The sequence below is a fragment of the Nipponia nippon genome, unplaced genomic scaffold (assembly GCF_047370975.1).
Source record: "Nipponia nippon isolate SJK-2023a ecotype South Korea unplaced genomic scaffold, ASM4737097v1 scaffold_2, whole genome shotgun sequence".
NCBI classification, from domain to species: Eukaryota; Metazoa; Chordata; class Aves; order Pelecaniformes; family Threskiornithidae; genus Nipponia; species Nipponia nippon.
The window spans coordinates 117,619,969-117,638,521 of NW_028262336.1; the positions used below are offsets into that span (position 1 = coordinate 117,619,969).

Consider the following 18,553-nt stretch of genomic DNA (forward strand, 5'->3'; position numbering starts at 1 on the left):
CAGATTCAAATGACTCATACCTACAGCTGCTATATTGCACTGGTTTGTATCACAATAGGCTCTCAATGAGCACACCACTTTTGACATTCACCTGCTTCATTAATACAGATTTGTATTTATTCGAATATTCTAATAAAACATGCACTGAGTTACACAAACCACTTAATATTAGTTGGGAACAAACTCTGACTGCCTAACAGCATGCATTACCCTTGACCTTTAGGTTTACCTTCATGAGAACGTGCCTGCGATTTCAGATTCCTGTAACAAACCCACCATATTCTAGAACTAGACCAAGCCAAATTGAAATAAATGGGAGGTTAGAAGTGCAATACAGACTTTATTTCTAAATCTTGTCTACAGAGTTTTCCAGAACTTATCAGATGCTATTAAACATGACACAAAAATTATTTTTAAAAAGCTATTCAGTGCACCCATGTAGAGTCTACTGCAGGATTATTTTAAAACATTTACAAGGAGTGGTAAACACTTCCAAGACAGAACCTTCTACAAACCCATGGTGAGAAACAATATTATCCAGAAAACTGGATTTCTTTTTTTAATCTGTGTTCCATTTATAAGCTTATTCAGGTAAAATTGCTGGTTAGAGCTTCTGTGATTTTAATTTCATAAACTAATAAATGCAAGCAATAAAACTCATAAACATATTCCAAAAGTAGTTTAGTTTAAATGTCCACTACCTCAACTCTCCTATTGGCTGTACAGAAAGTTGTCCTTCAAAACAGAAATGACGTCCACAGAATATTTCTTGTATGAGTGAAAAACTGACGATGCTCAGGGGCTGAACTGAATCAAAACGTATTAGAACTCCTTTTTGGTAATCTCTGGAACAGGGGGAAAAAAAAAAAAAAAGTTATATGTATGTGTAGAGCTGTATTTGAAGCCTTAGATCACCCAAACCTTCCTGTATGTGGAGATCTGTTCATTTGACTCTCATGTTTTATTCCTTGTATATGTTGCATGACATGGCAACATTGGTTGGCTGTATGAATTAAATCTGAGATACTTTTCTTGTTTCAGAATGGATACAGGATTCAAAAGTGCTTTGTTTTATGCTGTTAGGGGAAAAAATGGTATTTCTTACAACAACAAAAAAAGAAACAGGAATGAAGAGTTCTTTTTTATCTGCTACCCTATAAAGAAAGGATAGTACTGAGAACAGAAAAGTTACAAATTCACATTATTATCCTTTTGTGTTTATGTATTTTTATCTGTAATGAAAGGAATATAAAATAATGTCTGTTGCTTGAATTTAAACAACCTCATGAGCATTTTTATAAAGATGCTTTCTCATATTATTTTTTTAAAGTGACCTTTTCCAGATAACATGCAATTACAACTTCATTGATTACTTCATTTTCAAATTACTCGTTTGAAATTATGCTAGAGGCATGCGTCACCATTTGGCTTATTATCCTAAAAAATACCGCATAAGACTTCCTTAAAATAATTATTATTTGACCCAGAGTCTCTTCCGCCTAGATATCCAATCATTAAGTTAAATTGGCAACAGCAGAGAAATCACAACACTTTCAGTAAATTTGAACAATTGTTAGCATCTTCAACTAGAAAAGCAAAGCTTTTCTGATCACTGAACTATGTTCTCAGATGCTGCTTCCCTTGACTTTCACAATACTTTATCCTAATTAAAGGAGTCACAAAAATGTCTTCCTGCTCCAAATTATCCTCTACTTAAGATACTTTCATGGGAATCAGTCAGCAGCTGGGAAGTACATCTATTAAATAAATTTGGGCCTAGTAAAAAATAAACAAACAAATAAATAAAAGACAATTAACTGTCCTAGTCAGACCTGTCTACGTCATTACCAGGAAACATATTAGGTGTCTAAAGTTCTTCTATCAAAGGCACTGTGGTAGAACTAACTACCAATTTAATAGCTAATGCACTTGAGAATTATGAACAATCTTTCCTCACTGTATTGGCCTTGAAGTTTGAATTGAAAAATTTACCTAGACCTTGCTTTTAGAAAGGCACTGAATTCAGGGACTGAAGAGTAGTTTTGACTTACATTGTGTATTTAAAAAATGCTGTTCTCATTCATTTTTTGTAGACCAGCCTAGTGGATAAGAATTTACCTAAGTGATATTACAGCTCAATCTCGTACTGCTTGAATGATTCAAAGCTGCATCTGCAGTTCAGCAACCATTTAAATTTGTGAAGCAGAGGAAGGCAAACTGCTTACCTTTCTGTTAGAGCTGTCTCACCTTGCAGAAAGCAGTGAAATTTTATAAAGATTATGAAGAGAAAGATTACAGAAAAACAGTGATGAAGCCACCTTATTGGAAGAGAGAGAATTAGATCTCACTTCCCATTCCCTTACAGTATTCGTATGTTTTTAATCATTAATGATAATTATCTATGTGAGTAAGTATCCATGTGAGTAAGCCTACAAATGCACTCTTCTCCTGGTCTAGTTGTTACCCAAATCACAAAGTGGTAAAAATTCATGATCTAATAAACCTTCAAAATTGCATTTCATGGCACACCTTTGGCACCTTTAGTAAGGAATGTCATCCCTCGCTCCTGTCTTTTAAGCACCTGTGTGTTAGCAACCATTTAGAGACACATCCTGAAAGGGTTGAACCATTACTCATCTTTGAGAGGAACAGCTTCACTTCCCACCTCCAGCAGAAGCACTTCCACACAACCACTATTTATTTCCTTTGACTAAAATATGAGATTCTTCAGTCAGCACCTGGATATTGCAGGCCTCAGCTATGAAGCATCTCATTTACCTAAAAGGTAGAAAGGGCACCAGATACTTCTCTGAATGGAATGGATTCTGTAGCCCAGTGAATAAGATATTGCCACCGCTATTAACAGTGCTATTAATTTTCAAAATGACCAGGTAACTAGGTCCATTTCATTTTGCTTTTGCTTGTCCTATAGTGCAATTTTCATATAGGTAGTAGTAACAAGTAGTTATTCTGTGTGTAATCTAATATTTGTGACTCTAACATAACAACACAGCGCAGAGAAATATAGCTATGGTATGATGAAAGAGACCTTGAAAGTGGGGACGCAGGATGCAGTCTAGAGAGAGGCAAGCACACAATGACAAGAGAAAGGACACAGGCTGATGATGGAACCTGTGACTACAAACAACCCACTAATGGTCAGCTAAGGAGGTGCAGACCTGGCAAAATCAGTTTTACAGGCAACAAAGAGAATAAAGAATATGTATCTAACATATGTAAAGTGAGCCATAAATAGTAAATCCAGAGGAAGGATGCACTTGAAAACCAGTGAACAAATAGCAAGTTGTGAGCATGTTGGCAAACATATAAAAATGTTGCTATGTGAGTTTTAGATGAGGAGGAGTAAGTCATCCACATGAGTCCCAGTGAAGGACTCAAGATGCTGACAACGAGCTGTACCCTCTCCCCAGACTGCACACAACCTTTGGATCCAGAAGGTGTTGGAAAATCAAACTTAACACCATAAAAGTGGTAAAAATCAGGAGTGTGTGTATGAAAATTTCAACAACTTCTGCAGTACTATTATTTTCTTTATTTTCTATTTCTTTCTTTTTTTCTGTAATAATAAGAACTGAACTAATAAGAATTCTTCAAGTAGACAGGATTTAAATAATGCTAACAATAACTTACTGAATTTACATATAAGGTGTGTTTCTTTTTTGGTCATAAAAATAGCTTCAGCATAAAAATTCCACTTCCTGGCATCACCTTTTAGAACTAATTCCTAGATGTTATTAAGCTGATCAATCAGTTGCCTGCAGGGTTTACAGCCACACCTGGGAAAGGAAGACATTGCCCTCAAGAATCATGTCATCCTGTGGCATTTCAAATATATATACGAATATATGTTGCTTTTTTTTTTTTTTTTTTGTAGTGGCAATTAGAAACAAAGATAGAAATTCCCTGTTGAAATAATGCCAAATCACCTATCTTAGGTATGAATTGCACTTAACTTTTCTGTTTCCTTGAGTTTCTTTCTCTTGCATAAGTTACAGAGGTATATATCCATGATCTGTTTGAATGTGTGTGTGTGTATACAATATAAGCTATTACTGTGTGTTCATACATATCCATATGCTTATATATTAATATTTTTTTATTTTTAGACTGATTTAACATGAAGTAACAGGAATAATTAATCTGGGGGGTTTACTACTAATGGTCACAGATTTCATTTTTTCAAACATGTTTTGTTTTCAAAATAAAAATAAATCTATTATTTTCAGCTTTGAACTGAATGTGAAAAAATAATTGTGCAAAAAAGGTTGTGCAAGAACATGGAAGTACAATGCATTAAAAGGAAAAGAACCACAATTTATTCAAACTTCTTATTAGATAGAAACATCTGCAGATCAGTGAATTCCACAGAAGGTGGGCTAACCATTAGGTTTCAGTAAGTGGAAGAAACAATAAATCACAGCTTTTACTTTTACAGCCCATTACACCCAAAGGTCTAAAACCTTTCTGTGGTTATTTGCAAGCCTCAGAGTACTCCAGCTGCAGAGTCTCATACTTTCCAACTTTCTGTGACTAATAGATTCTATACTATAGAGTGAACAGGAAATTAGAGTAGAAGAGAGATGTAAAATCAGTATCCACAGAAAGGCTATGCAGGAAGGCTGTGAAAAATAGCTCACTGTAGGGCTATGCAGTCTCCCAGTGAACCTCAGACAAGACAGATTACATTCTCATTAATGACCGCTTAAGAATCAGTGAATTTTTATACCTTAGAAAGAGAAAGCAGTGATAAAGTTATTAAATATTGTGGAAGGGCAAGGTAGGAGAGGGAAATAGAGAGGTAATAGGTTTGGGGAGATATTTGATTGAGACGGGCTGTAGTGGGCTAGAAAAAAATAGCTTGAGAGGTGTATAGATCTTTCTCCCACTTTTGACCTCTCACATGAAAGTTATGCCCTTTTACAGTTTCATTCTGTGTAGAAGCACAATATCGTTCATGTTTCCTTAAAATATCCTGGCAATTGACTTGCCTTTCTGCATTTATTAAACAAATCTACTGCTTCTGTTGCAGCACGGTTCAGAAAAACAGTTACCTTTTGCTCACCTGCCTATTCAGTAATTCCACTTTTCTTCTTGAAGTGGCTAAATCAGATCTTCCTCCCACTTCATTTAGCCTCTTTCCTGTTAGGTCAAACGGGCCCACAGTTCCTAGGTAATTTGAAAATTTGTGTCAGGGCAACATCAGGTGTATGGACGAAAGAAGCTCCTTGAAGCAATGTAATGCCTCCCACATTGAACTGGAGGAAACTCCAGGAATCTTTAGGTAGTTGAAACGGGTCTCGCTATCTGTGTCTATACTACAGGCAAGAGGTTCCTGCTGTGCAATCAGGCTACCTGGTGACTGCAAGGCAGACAGCACCATCCTCAGTAGACATAGTTTCCATTAAAATCAAAGACAATTGTGTTCCTAAATGTCCTCTGGGAGGCCTTGTACTGTATATTGCACTGAAGAATATGCTTGCTATAAAAAAAAAGTATTTCCACTCTGTATGTGTGTTTCAAGACTGCTTTTGACTTCTTAGTGCAATGTTTTCCATTTAGCATTTTTTTTCTTCTGCCTTTCTGCTTCAATCTGTTTCTGGTACTGTACAGTCTTCACAGGTGAAGATTAAAAGGGAATATGAGAAGAGACACAGAGGGTGGGTATACTAGGAAATCTTAAAGCTAAGAAATTGCTCCTCAGGCTCATTATCAAGTGTACTGGTCATTACACAGGTTATCACATTTCAGCCCAAGCCTTTTCAAAGACAAGATAATTTAAAATAGAGCTTAAACACTTACAACTACTCCATGAGTTAGTCATTTTTCCCATCTCACATTATCCCTTAATTTCTGCTTTAAATTTATCCATATAGGAATCAAAGATATAACACATACTTTAATGGAACACAAGCAAGAATTTCTACTGATTTGGAAGTGTGAAAGCATTTCTGTACTTGTGTGATGGGCAAGAGTTTGGTCAGCTCAAGGGAAGCTGAGTCTAATTCCGAAATTAAATGAAAAAGAAAATTATTCCACTTAGAAACTAAAAGCCAAATCCTGCAATGGTGAGAAATTGTCATTTACAGGCACAAGGCACAAGGGAATGATATATACCACACAGTAAGTGGCACATTATGATCCTCAGACTGATTTTTAGCCTATTTGGTGTAGTTAACAGACTTGACCTATAGGAAATTTTTTACAAAGTCTGTGAATCTAAGAATTTCTTTCAAATACATGCATACTCTCTGGAGCTCAATAATTTCAAAAAATTCATTTCTTAATAGATTTTTAGTCTGGCAGACAGAGCTGGAGAGTGTTATTCAAGTCTTTAAATATATAGCAACAGGTCCATCTTGAAATTTAAAGGATGTCTAGATATTCACATGTACTTTTGTACTGACTACTGACATACACCTTCCTTCCACAAGCTTCAGAAACAGTAGGCATGATCCCAGAACAGTCCTTTCCCCCCCTCTGCATTATAATAACAATAATAATGGTGACTGTAATATCTGTAACACCTAGCACTGGTGGTGTCTGCAGTGTATCATGATTTTTTCACAATATAAGTAAATGTCCATTTTCCAGAAGGAAAAACATGGAGACATGAACTGGCAAGTGAAAGGTCACCAGCAGCCAATGCCAATAAAGATGAAGGTTATAATGAGCATTTCCAGTAAACCATAGAGTTCAATAATGGAAGACTCCAAGTGCTTAGATGCAGATTTTGACAGAGCAAAATTCTATTACAGGAGGTAATTCCTAGCCTTATACATGAAACTTTGAGGACACACACAGCTCCAAAAGATCATTTGCCCAGTGGGCAAATGTTTGTAGGTGGTGTAATATTTAGCTTCTGTTTCTTGTTTCCCTAGCATCAGCAGAGAAGCCTGTAAAAGGTGAATAACATAGTGCTGCACGCTTTAGTTTGGGATTTTACTCTAAATCATAACTAATAGTATAACTTCGTGATGTGAGCAGCCAAAAAGGTAGCCTGGTTAGAAAGGGGAAAATTATTATCAAAAGAAAATGCCTGCCGGTCTGGAAGCTGCGAGCCTGGGAACTAGGCCATGGGACAGAAACATCCTTGAAAAGCACAGCTGGCCTCTTTGAAGTACAGGTGGGAAGCCTAGAAACAGGTGACATCCTGAGATATCATCAGTAAGCGCAAAACCCAAGAAACTGTAACAGCAACTTACTGTCTGAAAAAGTGGAAGCAGTCTGAAAGAACTGGGCTGAAAGAACAGAAACATCATCACTTACTGGCTCTTCCAGGTGAAGAACAGACATTAACAGCATCTACTGGCTGCTCAAAGTGGTGGTGTCCTACACCCATTATGTGTCTACAATATAAAAAGGACTTAATTTTTATCCAAAATGGAGCCTCTCTCTCTGAGAACTTCCCATGCTGTATGTACTTTTACTTTCCTAAACAAGTTGAATTCCGCACGAACTTTCTACCAGACCTTGGACTCATACTGAGGATAACTGGCTGACTCCAGACTTCATGACGCGGATCATTTTTGAAGTGAGACTCTGTCTGTTACCTTAGTGGGCCCACTTTTGGGGTTGGTTCAGTTTGTGCTCCCACCTCTGGGATGGTTGGGTCCCTCTTGGTGACCGGTTTGTCCTGCCTTTTAAGATGATTTGTCCCTTTCTGAAATCTGTCTAATTCACTTGACACCAGTATTATATATCCATACAGGTAATCTATCATAAGTGTATCTGCTGTTACATTGGTGATAAGTTGCTTCACTAATGATAAATTTGTAGTAACCTGCCATAGTATATACCTACTTGGTTGTTGCTGTTATTGGTTGTTGCTGTTATTGGTTGCTATATTGACTGTTGCTATATGATTGATCGCTGCTATTATTGACTGCTGCCACACTACTGATTGATTCTATATTATTGATTGCTGATAGTAATTTGTAATAGCTGTGTGTTCACTTTATTAACCATATGTATACTTGCTAGTGGTGATTTCAGTGGTAGTATTCTTGCTAGTGGTGATTTGTGTGGTATTTGTGATATTCTGTAATAAAGTAGGGAAATTTAGAGAATAAAAGCCTCCATCTCCTTGTGTATTATGGAATCCTACAAACCCATGGTAGCGATCTCTATACACACACAGGCTGTACAACCTGTACCCTTTAGGTTGTGATGCTTTGCTACTGAGTTTAGTCTCATAATTTTTTCATGCATATTGTCATAGTGTAATCTCCCCTAAGTGCCCTGTCATGTAACTAGGCTTGCTCCAATGCAGTAAAACATAGGTATGTTAGTGGAAGAAGGAAACTGTAAGCAAGTTCATTGGCCAAAGCTGTTATCAAACTTTACTCCAACTGGACCTTCATGTTTACAGACAGGGCCGTGACGCTGCACCTTTCTACCAAAGATGATGTTTCTGCTGGCACTGCTGCTTCTGTCACTGTCAGTAAAATAATACCTTTTGGACACCAGCACACTGTCATTGCTGGTTGCCAATGCAAGTAATTATTTCACGATGAACTCCTCTGAGCTCAACTTCTGTTACATCTGTTTGCTCGGATTCTTTTTAATTGTGGCAAAGTACTTATTTTTGAGTCTAATTAACGGGACGTGTTCTTTCACCTTTGTAACCACAGATGATTTTTCACAGATGTATGTCACTTTCTAGGAGGAAAGACAGGATTATGACTAATTCATTTTTTGTTTTGACTCATAAGGTACCCAATAATTGTGGATCAGTGTGCAGTGAAGACTGACTGAATCTTGTTTATCAGAAGCCCTGGCGAACAGCCACAGTCTAGCAAACTGAGTCTAAGTAAGTTTTGCCTGTGTTATTTCCATCTGGTCTTGTTTGTAACGCTTGCAGTAGGTGTAACTTAATAATACTAACATGGCTGAGTAAATGTCTCATTCTATAACACAAGCAATCCTAAAATGTTTTATAAACATTTCGAATCAACAGACCTTGTGAAGGCTATTATTTTCTATTTGCAGATAGGGAAATCAAGAAACAGTATTTTTCAAGGCAACATATAAAAAAAAAAAAGCCTGAAATCACCTGGGGTTTTAAGATGTTGACTTTGAAATACTATCCTGATTCTTGAATCTGTCAAGCACCTGCAGCTCTCACTGCCTTTAACTGCTGTTCTCTATGTTGAGCGCCTCTCAGAACAAAACTCTGTGGTAGGTTACAAAATGAAGACACCCAAACTTTGTGCAGATGCTTGTAAATTTGGACCTCCTAAGTGATTTGCACAAAGTCAAACAGTGAGTCACTGTCTAAACAGTAAAAGAAATTAAGTCTCCTGCCTGTTGTTGTACTTTACTTTGGGAACATGCTGCTTCTCAGATAGCAGAGTTCCTTCAATTACAGAAGAGTGGTCTATTAAAGCTGCAAGGAAAATAGCATTACTTAATAAGTCACTACAAGAGAATAGGTAATGCAAGAGTAAAGATCAGACAATACACAGTGCCTGTAACTAAAAAACAGTAAGGATAAAAGGTAACTAACTGAACTATCCTCTAATCCCGACAAAGGTGCTGAGGTATAACATCATGATAACTGCAGAGTGAAGAGGGCTCAGCTGCTAAACAGTGGCCACTGTGGCTTTGCTATGTCATTCTAAGCATTTTATACTCAAGCCACGGTAAGAATAAGTTATGCTGGGAATTGACACATAGATGCCAAGGTTCTGTGCAAGTTAAATATAGGTGGAGTAAATATGATAAAAATCAGAGATACATTTTAAGGCTAGTCATATAAGAATTTAAGGAAGATTACTAGAGTACATTTCTTTGTTTATGAAGTGGATGCTCAGGGCGGGGGGCAGATATGTGCTTTGAATGCTTTAAGCATAGTAAAATTCATTTCTAAAAATATCCGTTTAGTTAAAACCATGTTGAAACTGTGACAGACGAAGTGTGCTGGTTTGGACCAGATCCCAGGTTTAGAACTATTAAAGGATGAATACCAAGGACATTAATTTGTATTAAAAATGTTACTGCAACACACACGAATGTCTGCACACAGGCATTCCTTTCATTGCCTCCTTAATGAGAGCCCAGCTGACTGGGCTAATGACTGAAGCCCCCTCCATCACCCTGAGATGCACCCACAGTTGTGCTCTTGCTCCCCTTCCTACATCACCCTGTGCTTCAAATCCCAGTCAGGTTGCAGCTAGTGCAACTGTCTGTCCCAGAGATCCTATTAGATATTTCTTTCTCCTCATTCCTGGTGTTCTGAATATCTTCCTTTCTGCCCTTCTTCCCTTCCTCCATTTCCCCTTCCCTTGCTTCTCTCCATCAGCCATAGAAGTAAAATGGGGAGGAATACTGCTACGTCTGGAAAGAATTCTTTATAGATTCAGATGAATGTGCCTGGCTCAACTAAGCACATGCCAGCGTCTCTCAGTGCTTTTCATGCTTTGCCCCCTTTTTTTTTAAATCTCTCGGTGGTTTACAAACCAATAATGGTCTTCCTATTAGTGCTGCAACACTCTTGAATATTCAGACTTGCTTTGATATGCTATTGAAAAAGTCATCATGTTACTAGTGCATAGAAAAATATTATCAAGCAAAAAGGTCTCTCCAGCTCATCTTGCGACACAAATCATAACAATATTCATAGAATCATAGAATGCTTTGGGATGGAAGGGACTATTAAAGGTCATCTAGTCCATCCCCCCTGTAATTGGCAGGGACATCTACAACTAGATCAGGTTGCTCAGAGCCCCATCCACCCTGGCCTTGAATGTTTCCAAGGATGGGGCATCTACCACCTCTCTGGGCAACCTGTTCCAGTGTTTCACCACCCTCATCGTAAAAAAATTTCTTCCTTATGTCCAGTCTGAATCTTCCCTCTTTTAGTTTAAAACCATTACCCTGTGTCCTATCGCTACTGGCCCTGCTAAAAAGTCTGTCCCCATCTTTCTTATAAGCCCCCTCTAAGTACTGAAAGGTTGCAATAAGGTCTCCCTGCAGCCTTCTCTTCTCCAGGCTGAACAACCCCAACTCTCTCAGCCTTTCCTCATAAAAGAGGTGTTCCATCCCTCTGATCATTTTTGTGGCCCTCCTCTGGACCCTCTCCAACAGGTCCATGTCCTTCTTGTACTGAGGACCCCAGAGCTGGACGCAGTACTCCAGGTGGGGTCTCACCAGAGCAGAGTAGAGGGGCAGAATCACCTCCCTCGACCTGCTGGCCACGCTTCTTTTGATGCAGCCCAGGATACGGTTGGCTTTCTGGGCTGTGAGAGCACATTGCCGGCTCATGTCCAGCTTTTTGTCTATCAGTACCCCCAAGTCCTTCTCGGCAGGGCTGCACACAATCCCTTCATCCCCCAGCCTGTACTGATACCAGGGATTGCCCCGACCCAGGTGCAGGACCCTGCACTTTTCCTCATTGAACCTCATGAGGTTCACATAGGCCCACCTCTCCAGCTTGTCTGGGTCCCTCTGGATGGCATCGCGTCCCTCAGGTGTGTCAACTGCACTGCTCATCTTGGTGTCATCTGCAAACTTGCTGAGCGTGCACTCGATCCCGCTGTCTATGTCATTGATGAAGATATTGAACAGCACTGGCCCCAGTATGGACCCCTGAGGGACACCACTTGTCACTTTTCTCCATCTGGACATCAAGCCATAGACCACTACCCTCTGGATGCAACCACCCAGCCAATTAGCTATCCACCAAATAGTCTGCCCAATGTTTATAATATTAATCTGCTAACAACATATAAACCACTCAGGGAACTACAGTCTGGTCAGCCTCACCTTAATCTCTGGGAAGGTGATGGAACAGCTAATCCTGGAAACCATTTCTAGGCACACGAAGGATGAAAAAAATCATCAGGAATAATCAGCATAGCTTCCCCAAAGGGAGGTCATGCTTGACCAGCTTGATAAACTTCTACAACGAAATGACTGGCCTGGTAGAAGCAGGGAGAGCAGTGGATACATCCTACCTGAACTTCAGTAACACCTTTGACACTGTCTGCCGTGCCCTCTTAAACAAGCTGTTGATATATGGGCTGGATGAGCAGACATTGAGATGGATTGAAAACTGGCTGAATGGCCAGGCCCAGAGGGTGGTGATCAGCAGTGCAACATCCAGTTGGAGGCCAGAAACTGGCGGTGTACCCCAGGGGTCAATACTGGGTCCAGTCTCAAAATTTTAACACTTTCATTAATGATTTGTAAACTCAGCAAGTCTACAGATGACACAAAACCAGGAGGACTGGCTGATATGCCAGAGGGTCATGCTGCCATCCAGAGGGACCTCAACAGGCTGGAGATATGAGCTGGCAGGAACCTCATGAAATTCAACAAGGAGAACTGCAGAGTTCTGCACTTGGGGAAGAACAATCCCATGCATGAACGTATGCTGGGGGCTGCCCAGTTGGAAAGCAGCTTGGCAGAAAAGGACCTGGAGGTCCTGCTGGACACCAGGTTAACATAACCCAGCAATGGACCTTTACCATGAAGAAGGCTAATGGTATCCTGGGCTGCATTAGGCAAAGTATTGCCAGCAGGTGCAGGTAGGTGATCCTTCCCTCTACTCAGCACTGGTGAGGCCACAGCTGTGTTCAGTTCTGGGCTCCCCAGTAAAGAGATGTGGACATACTGGAGATAGTCCAGAAAAATGCCAGGAACATGATAAAGGGACTTTCCTCCTATGAGGAAAGGCTGAGAGAGCTGGGACTATTTAGCCTAGAGAAGAGAAGGCTCAGGAGGGAATCTTATTAATGTATAAAAATACCCAAAGAGAGGGTGAAAAGAGGATGGAGCCAGGCTCTTTTCAGTGGTGCCCAATGACACAATCAGAGGCAGTGGGCACAAACTGAAACACAAGAGGTTCCCTCTGAACATCAGGAAACACATTTTTACTGTAAGGGTGACTGAGCACTGGAACAGGCTGTGCAGATAGGTTGTGGAGTCCTTCACCTTGCAGATATTCAAAAGCCATCTGTACTTGGTCCTGGGCAACCAGGTCTAGGTGGCCCAGAGGCACCTTCCAACCTCAACCATTCTGTGATTCTGTGATTATTGATTTAGAAGTAGTCTATGCTTCATTATTTTCTCCAAATCTATACATTCACAAAATCAAAACTAATAGCAAAGTCTTTCTTTCCATTTTTAACCAATACCTGTGTTACCAGGCAAAAAAAGAAAGGGAGATTAAACTGCTGAGTTTTGCACTGTAGTCTACAACAGGCTATCCATACCACCTATCCCTAAGAACATCAGTGTCATGGTTTAACCGTGGTAGGCAGCTAAGCTCCATCCAGCTGCTCGCTTACTCCTCCCCAGTGCGATGGGGGAGAATCAGAAGGATAAAAGTGAGAAAGCTCATGGGCTGAAATAAAGACAGTTTAATAGGTAAAGCAAAAGCTGTGCACGCAAGCAAAGCAAAGCTAGGAATTCATTCACTACTTCCCATCAGCAGGCAGATGTTCAGCCATCTCCAGGAAAGCAGGGCTCCATCACAGATAATGGTTACTTGGGAAGATAAATGTCACAGCTCTGAACATCACCCCCCTTCCTCCTCAGCTTTTTATTCCCTCAGCTTTTTATTGCTGAGCACGATGTCTTATGGTATGGGATGTCCCTTTGGTCAGTTGGGGTCAGTTCTCCCAGCTGTGTCCCCTCCCAGCTCCTTGTGCACCCCCAGCCTACTCGCTGGTGGGGTGGTGTGAGAAGCAGAAAAATCCTGGACTCTGTGTAAGCACTGCTCAGCAATAACTAAAACATCCCTGTATTATCAACACTGTTTTCAGCACAAATCTAAAACATGGCACTATACCAGCTACTATGAAGAAAATTAACTCTATCCCAACCCAAAACCAGTACAATCAATTAGGCCAATATGTTTTTTTAGGCTTCCCTATGGTTAACAAAGTAGGGAGTAATTTACATTAGGAACTAGTTCAGCACAGTAGGATGAGATCAGTATATCAAAGAGTTAGTTGAGTTCCCTACATGAATGTGAGTAGCTACATATGGCCCATGGGGTTTCCTATGGGGTAGATTAGTCTGTACTGAACATCCCTACCACTCGTGCTTTGAAGCTCCCCAAAGGACCGTCTGTTGGTCTTTGTGTCCCCATTAGGGGCTGGAGAGCCTTTGCTGCACTCCTGGAGTGGAATTTTCCATTTTATGTCCTTAAATCTGTTTTGTATATATCAAGACCACACTGTAAATCAAATATAGACACAGAGAAGAAGGATGGTCAGGGTATCTACATCAAAACTGCGCTAGTGCTTTGAATCAAAATGCTGATGTGTTCCCTTTTCCCTCCCTTCCTCTTCCCTTTGTTTTTCCATTTCCCCTCCCATTTTACCCTTCCCCTCTCCTCTCCTCAATAGGGGACCTCTCATGATTGATTGACATTTCCCAAGGAAGAGAATTATTTCCTGAGTAGCTGCACTGCTAACATGGCACACTATATCATGCTTAACAATTATCATCAATATTTATAACACTTTTATGTACAACAAGTTGAGTCACATTAGCAGACAGAAATGAAACCTACACAGATTCATTGTAAGGCAGCAGGTCACCTGCTTGAAATTCCAGTTGCATCGCTCTTGAAAGGAATTACCTCTTTAACCAGTTTCTCCTTTTTGAATGACAGACTCACTGTTTTTTTTTTAAATGTCAGCCTCTTAGTCTGCATACACGAATACAAAATTTTCCAAATTTTGATTTTGACTTTGACAAGGAAGGAGAATGGAGAAATAAGTTAGCTTTGTTTTTGAATATGCTCAAGGGTGATGTGGAGGAGCTAATATTTAATGTCTTTGATTATTGGACTTGGGGAATTTTCTAGTTAAGTTTGCCATGAGAACATTGAAGAAAATACTGTAGAAAGAAAATACTTAAAATTGTATGAAAGGACTCTTAAAGATGCAACAATTAATACATTTATGTAAATAACATAAATATCTGCAGCATATTAATTTCAGTGTGTAAAACTAGAATGCACCTGCCCCTAGACAAAATTGCCAGAAGCCACCTTAGCAAATTACTTTTCCCTATATGCATATTTGTCCTTAACATTTTTAAAGGTATTGATCCCTCATTGCTGCATAGGATGAGCACACATCTCTTTTTCTCCTATATAAGTGAAGAAGCAATTTGTTGTGAAAAATTAAAATAATTTGAATTTCTGTTGATGACATAATAACAGGTACAAAGTGAGTAGATATAGAAGTTTGTTTAGGTGTGTGCTTATGCAGGTACAAAACTAAAAAAATTCCTATAGTTATTTCTCAACTGAAAACCAGTAATAGTAAAAAAAGGAAGAAGCTATAATAAAGGATTTTCTGTACAGGTCTTTCTACAAACCCCAGAATAACCATTAATCACCAGAAAAATGAACCTGTTCTTGAGAACACATTTCATCTAAACAAAATGACTTTTTGTATTAATGAGTATTTTTCCAAAATCACTATTATTTAAATAAACATACAATTTATTATCACAAACCAAAAATATAGTACTATATGAATTTTCACTATTGCAACAACCAGTACATAAACCATAGTACCACACAGGTTACAAGGTAGCTAACAATAGCTGTGGGCTGAGTCAATGAATGATCCTGTGTTCACAAAGGGATGACTATTTTTTTGTCTTAAGAAAACATTTTGGTTATGGATTTTAGCAAATAACAACAATTTAATACACACATATGAAGTTAAATGGAAGCAGTTAAGAATTTCCAAAACATTCTAAAAGGGGAATCAATTTTGGTATTCCTTTAAAAGCAATCTAAATTTTGTAGTACTCTCTTTTATTAACCCTGCCTGAATTAAGATCTTTTCATTAGACTGGAGTTTAAGCAGTAGAAGGACTGTCTTTTGATGGAATATAACACAAAATAGTGCTAATACTTGGATGAAAACATGATTTGCTCAAAATTACCCCCATAAATCTATATTAAGATTACTGTGACCTTTGTAATGTGTGAAGAATTGCTTTTTTCCCTACTTACTGTACTTGTATAAATAGAACTAACTGGAATTTGGGTATCATCCATATTCAGCATTGAATAAGTACTGTGGATCTAACCGAAAAACTACCAGATTTGAAGCATGTATCTTGTTTTGACCAAGCCAGTTCTAATTTGAAAGCAGGCTTGTTTTGCCTTGTCACATATATTGATCATCTTTCACTCCGTCAATTGCCATATGAAATTCTCTGAATTCATAACACTTCTCATTCCTTAGATTCATTGTGGGGAGAGATGTTAAAATACATATAGTAGAATAAAATTCTTTCTTGTTTTAAATTTGAAATACGTACTATATATTCATTATCTGCTTTTTTCTCTTTAAGAATGTCCTGACATTACTTGATTTTTAAGGAATAGTTTTCTTAATTAATGGCAGAATACTAAGAATGTGAGATGAAATTTTATATGGCTATCCATTTTGAATAAAACATCTTTATATTTAGACAGGTAATCTTAACTTTGCATTCAATTTGTTACTTCTCATACATTTATTTCTTCAGCTGTTTTTGAAAGTCAAAAGGAAAGAAAAAGAAATTAAAATCTCTCAAATCCTGACCCTTCAATCATAGCCAATCAAGTTAAACACTGAATTCCTCTTTTCTGACATTAACCAAGTTGAAGGGTTGTTTGTAATATGTGCTTCATGCTTTTTAAAACTCAGTCTCAAAACACTTCAGAAAAAAAGAGTAAATCTTCAAAAATTCATTTTTCAGTTAGCCAAAACAGACTTGATTATTTTTATAGAAGGTTTTAGAAATGAATATACATTTAAAGATGGTGACAGCATTATATCCTGACAAGTTATCACCTTTCAGCTCCAATGAGGAAACTGTTCGCATGATAATTTTTAATCCCTAAATGGAAATGCACTTAATTAGAGCAGGCTCACTATGTATACGCTGACAGTTATCTGGAATATAAATTTTGAGGTTTAAGCCCATGGAAAACATAAAACTTAAGTAGAAAATCACTTCTGAGTTTCAGGAAATTGTAAGAACATTGACTAAGCTCTGTTTTTCAATCAGGTGAAGTCTTAATAACCTGTAAAACTTACTTCCTTCAATTTTCTTGAAATTTTGCCAAACTTTGCCTATGACAGTAAACGTGCCACTTTTTAGGTCACAGGAATTTGCAAAGACAAAGAAAGTGCAAGTAAAATTAGAAAGTAACAGTGTTTAAAACTGGCAATTGTGAAAACCTAAATATAGACCCAGTGCATTTCTGTAGTAATGCTAAAACTTCTCAGCAAAACAGGTATATTTCTTGCACACTGTTATATAGACATCTATCTATTTATTCATGCACCCATCCTCTCTCCCTCTTTCTCTATGTCTTGTAAGACTCTGAACCAGTATTCATTGCCTAATAACATGAATGTATTGTAAAAGTTTTTGTGGAGTCAGCTAATGAACTGATTCCCAAGGAATTTTAACTCCTTTTATTATTTTCAGAAATAACCTAGAATTCCATTGCAATATGTGTTTTCAGACAAAAATGCTGTTGAGGAAAAGCTTAAGGATATTCTTATAAACTGAATAATGATATTGCAAAACAATGTAATGAAAATGGGACTTAAGAAAGATTTTAAACATAAGCATTCTACTAAATTCTGAAACAAAGATATTTCAGTGTAATACCTAAGAAAGCTGAGCCAAGAGCAAAGCTGAAATTTGAAACACAAATGATGAGTTGTGGAAATCAAAGCCTTTGAGGTAAGAATTACATCTTAATTTTCCTGTTCTGTCAAGGAGGCCCTGTGTGACCTTGGGCAAATCAAGACAGGCCTGACATATCTGGACCTGTCATCTCCAGCTGAAGTATTGAAATAGAAAGTGCAAAACTTGCCTGTGATGCTGGTAACTACTCTCTTCAGACTTCAAGACCTATTGTATTAATACCTGGTGATTTCTGTTAATTCCTAAATGTGAGCTGAACAGCTTTGAGAAACGGAAGTTAGTCTTTATTTGAGCAGGGGATTGGCGTAGATGATCTCCCTTGAAACCTAATTTTTCATATGACTCTGTGCTAAACATCCCCGTGTCTCTTTTCCCTACTTGTGTTTTCTCCCTTACTTTGAGCAACTAGTTTGCTGAGCCAGCAGCTGCCTTTTACTGGGTTTCTTAGAGTATGTAATACACAAGGCATAATTAATAACCTAATCCTATAACATACATAATGACAAAATCAGAAGGGTATATCACTATGATGTTATTAAATGACTTGAAATCAGTTTCTGTCTTTGGAACTTGACTATACATCAGACTTCTGCAAGAAATTAATATATTTCTTCTAAAAATTACACTAGCTATGTTAAATTATACCTTAAGATGCATGTAGCTAAGAGCTTGCTAAAAGTCTGTAGACATCTTTGCACCCAGCCATTCATTTTGGCATGTTTAGGGAACAAGTGCTGTAGCATTCCAAGATATGTAAGGAAAAATTGTTCTTGAGTTTCAGGTAACTCATTCTTCTGCTCTCTCAGATATGCATGCTTTGGGCAACTGCTCTGAATATCATTTGCATGTT

The 18,553-nt window shown here is 38.3% G+C and overlaps 1 protein-coding gene across 5 annotated transcripts in view; it reads right to left on the reverse strand.

Moving 5' to 3' along the window:
- The window catches only part of CNTN5 (contactin 5), a 660,854-nt gene that overhangs the window by 463,499 nt on the left and 178,802 nt on the right, over positions 1-18,553 (reverse strand). Inside the window, exon 3 of one of the 5 annotated variants that reach the window (XM_087758089.1) lies at positions 702-845. The exons of the other annotated variants lie outside the window; for them this stretch is intronic. The gene's annotated coding sequence lies outside the window, so the exon portion shown is untranslated. The remainder of the gene's footprint in view (positions 1-701; positions 846-18,553) is intronic. 5 annotated transcript variants of the gene reach the window in all.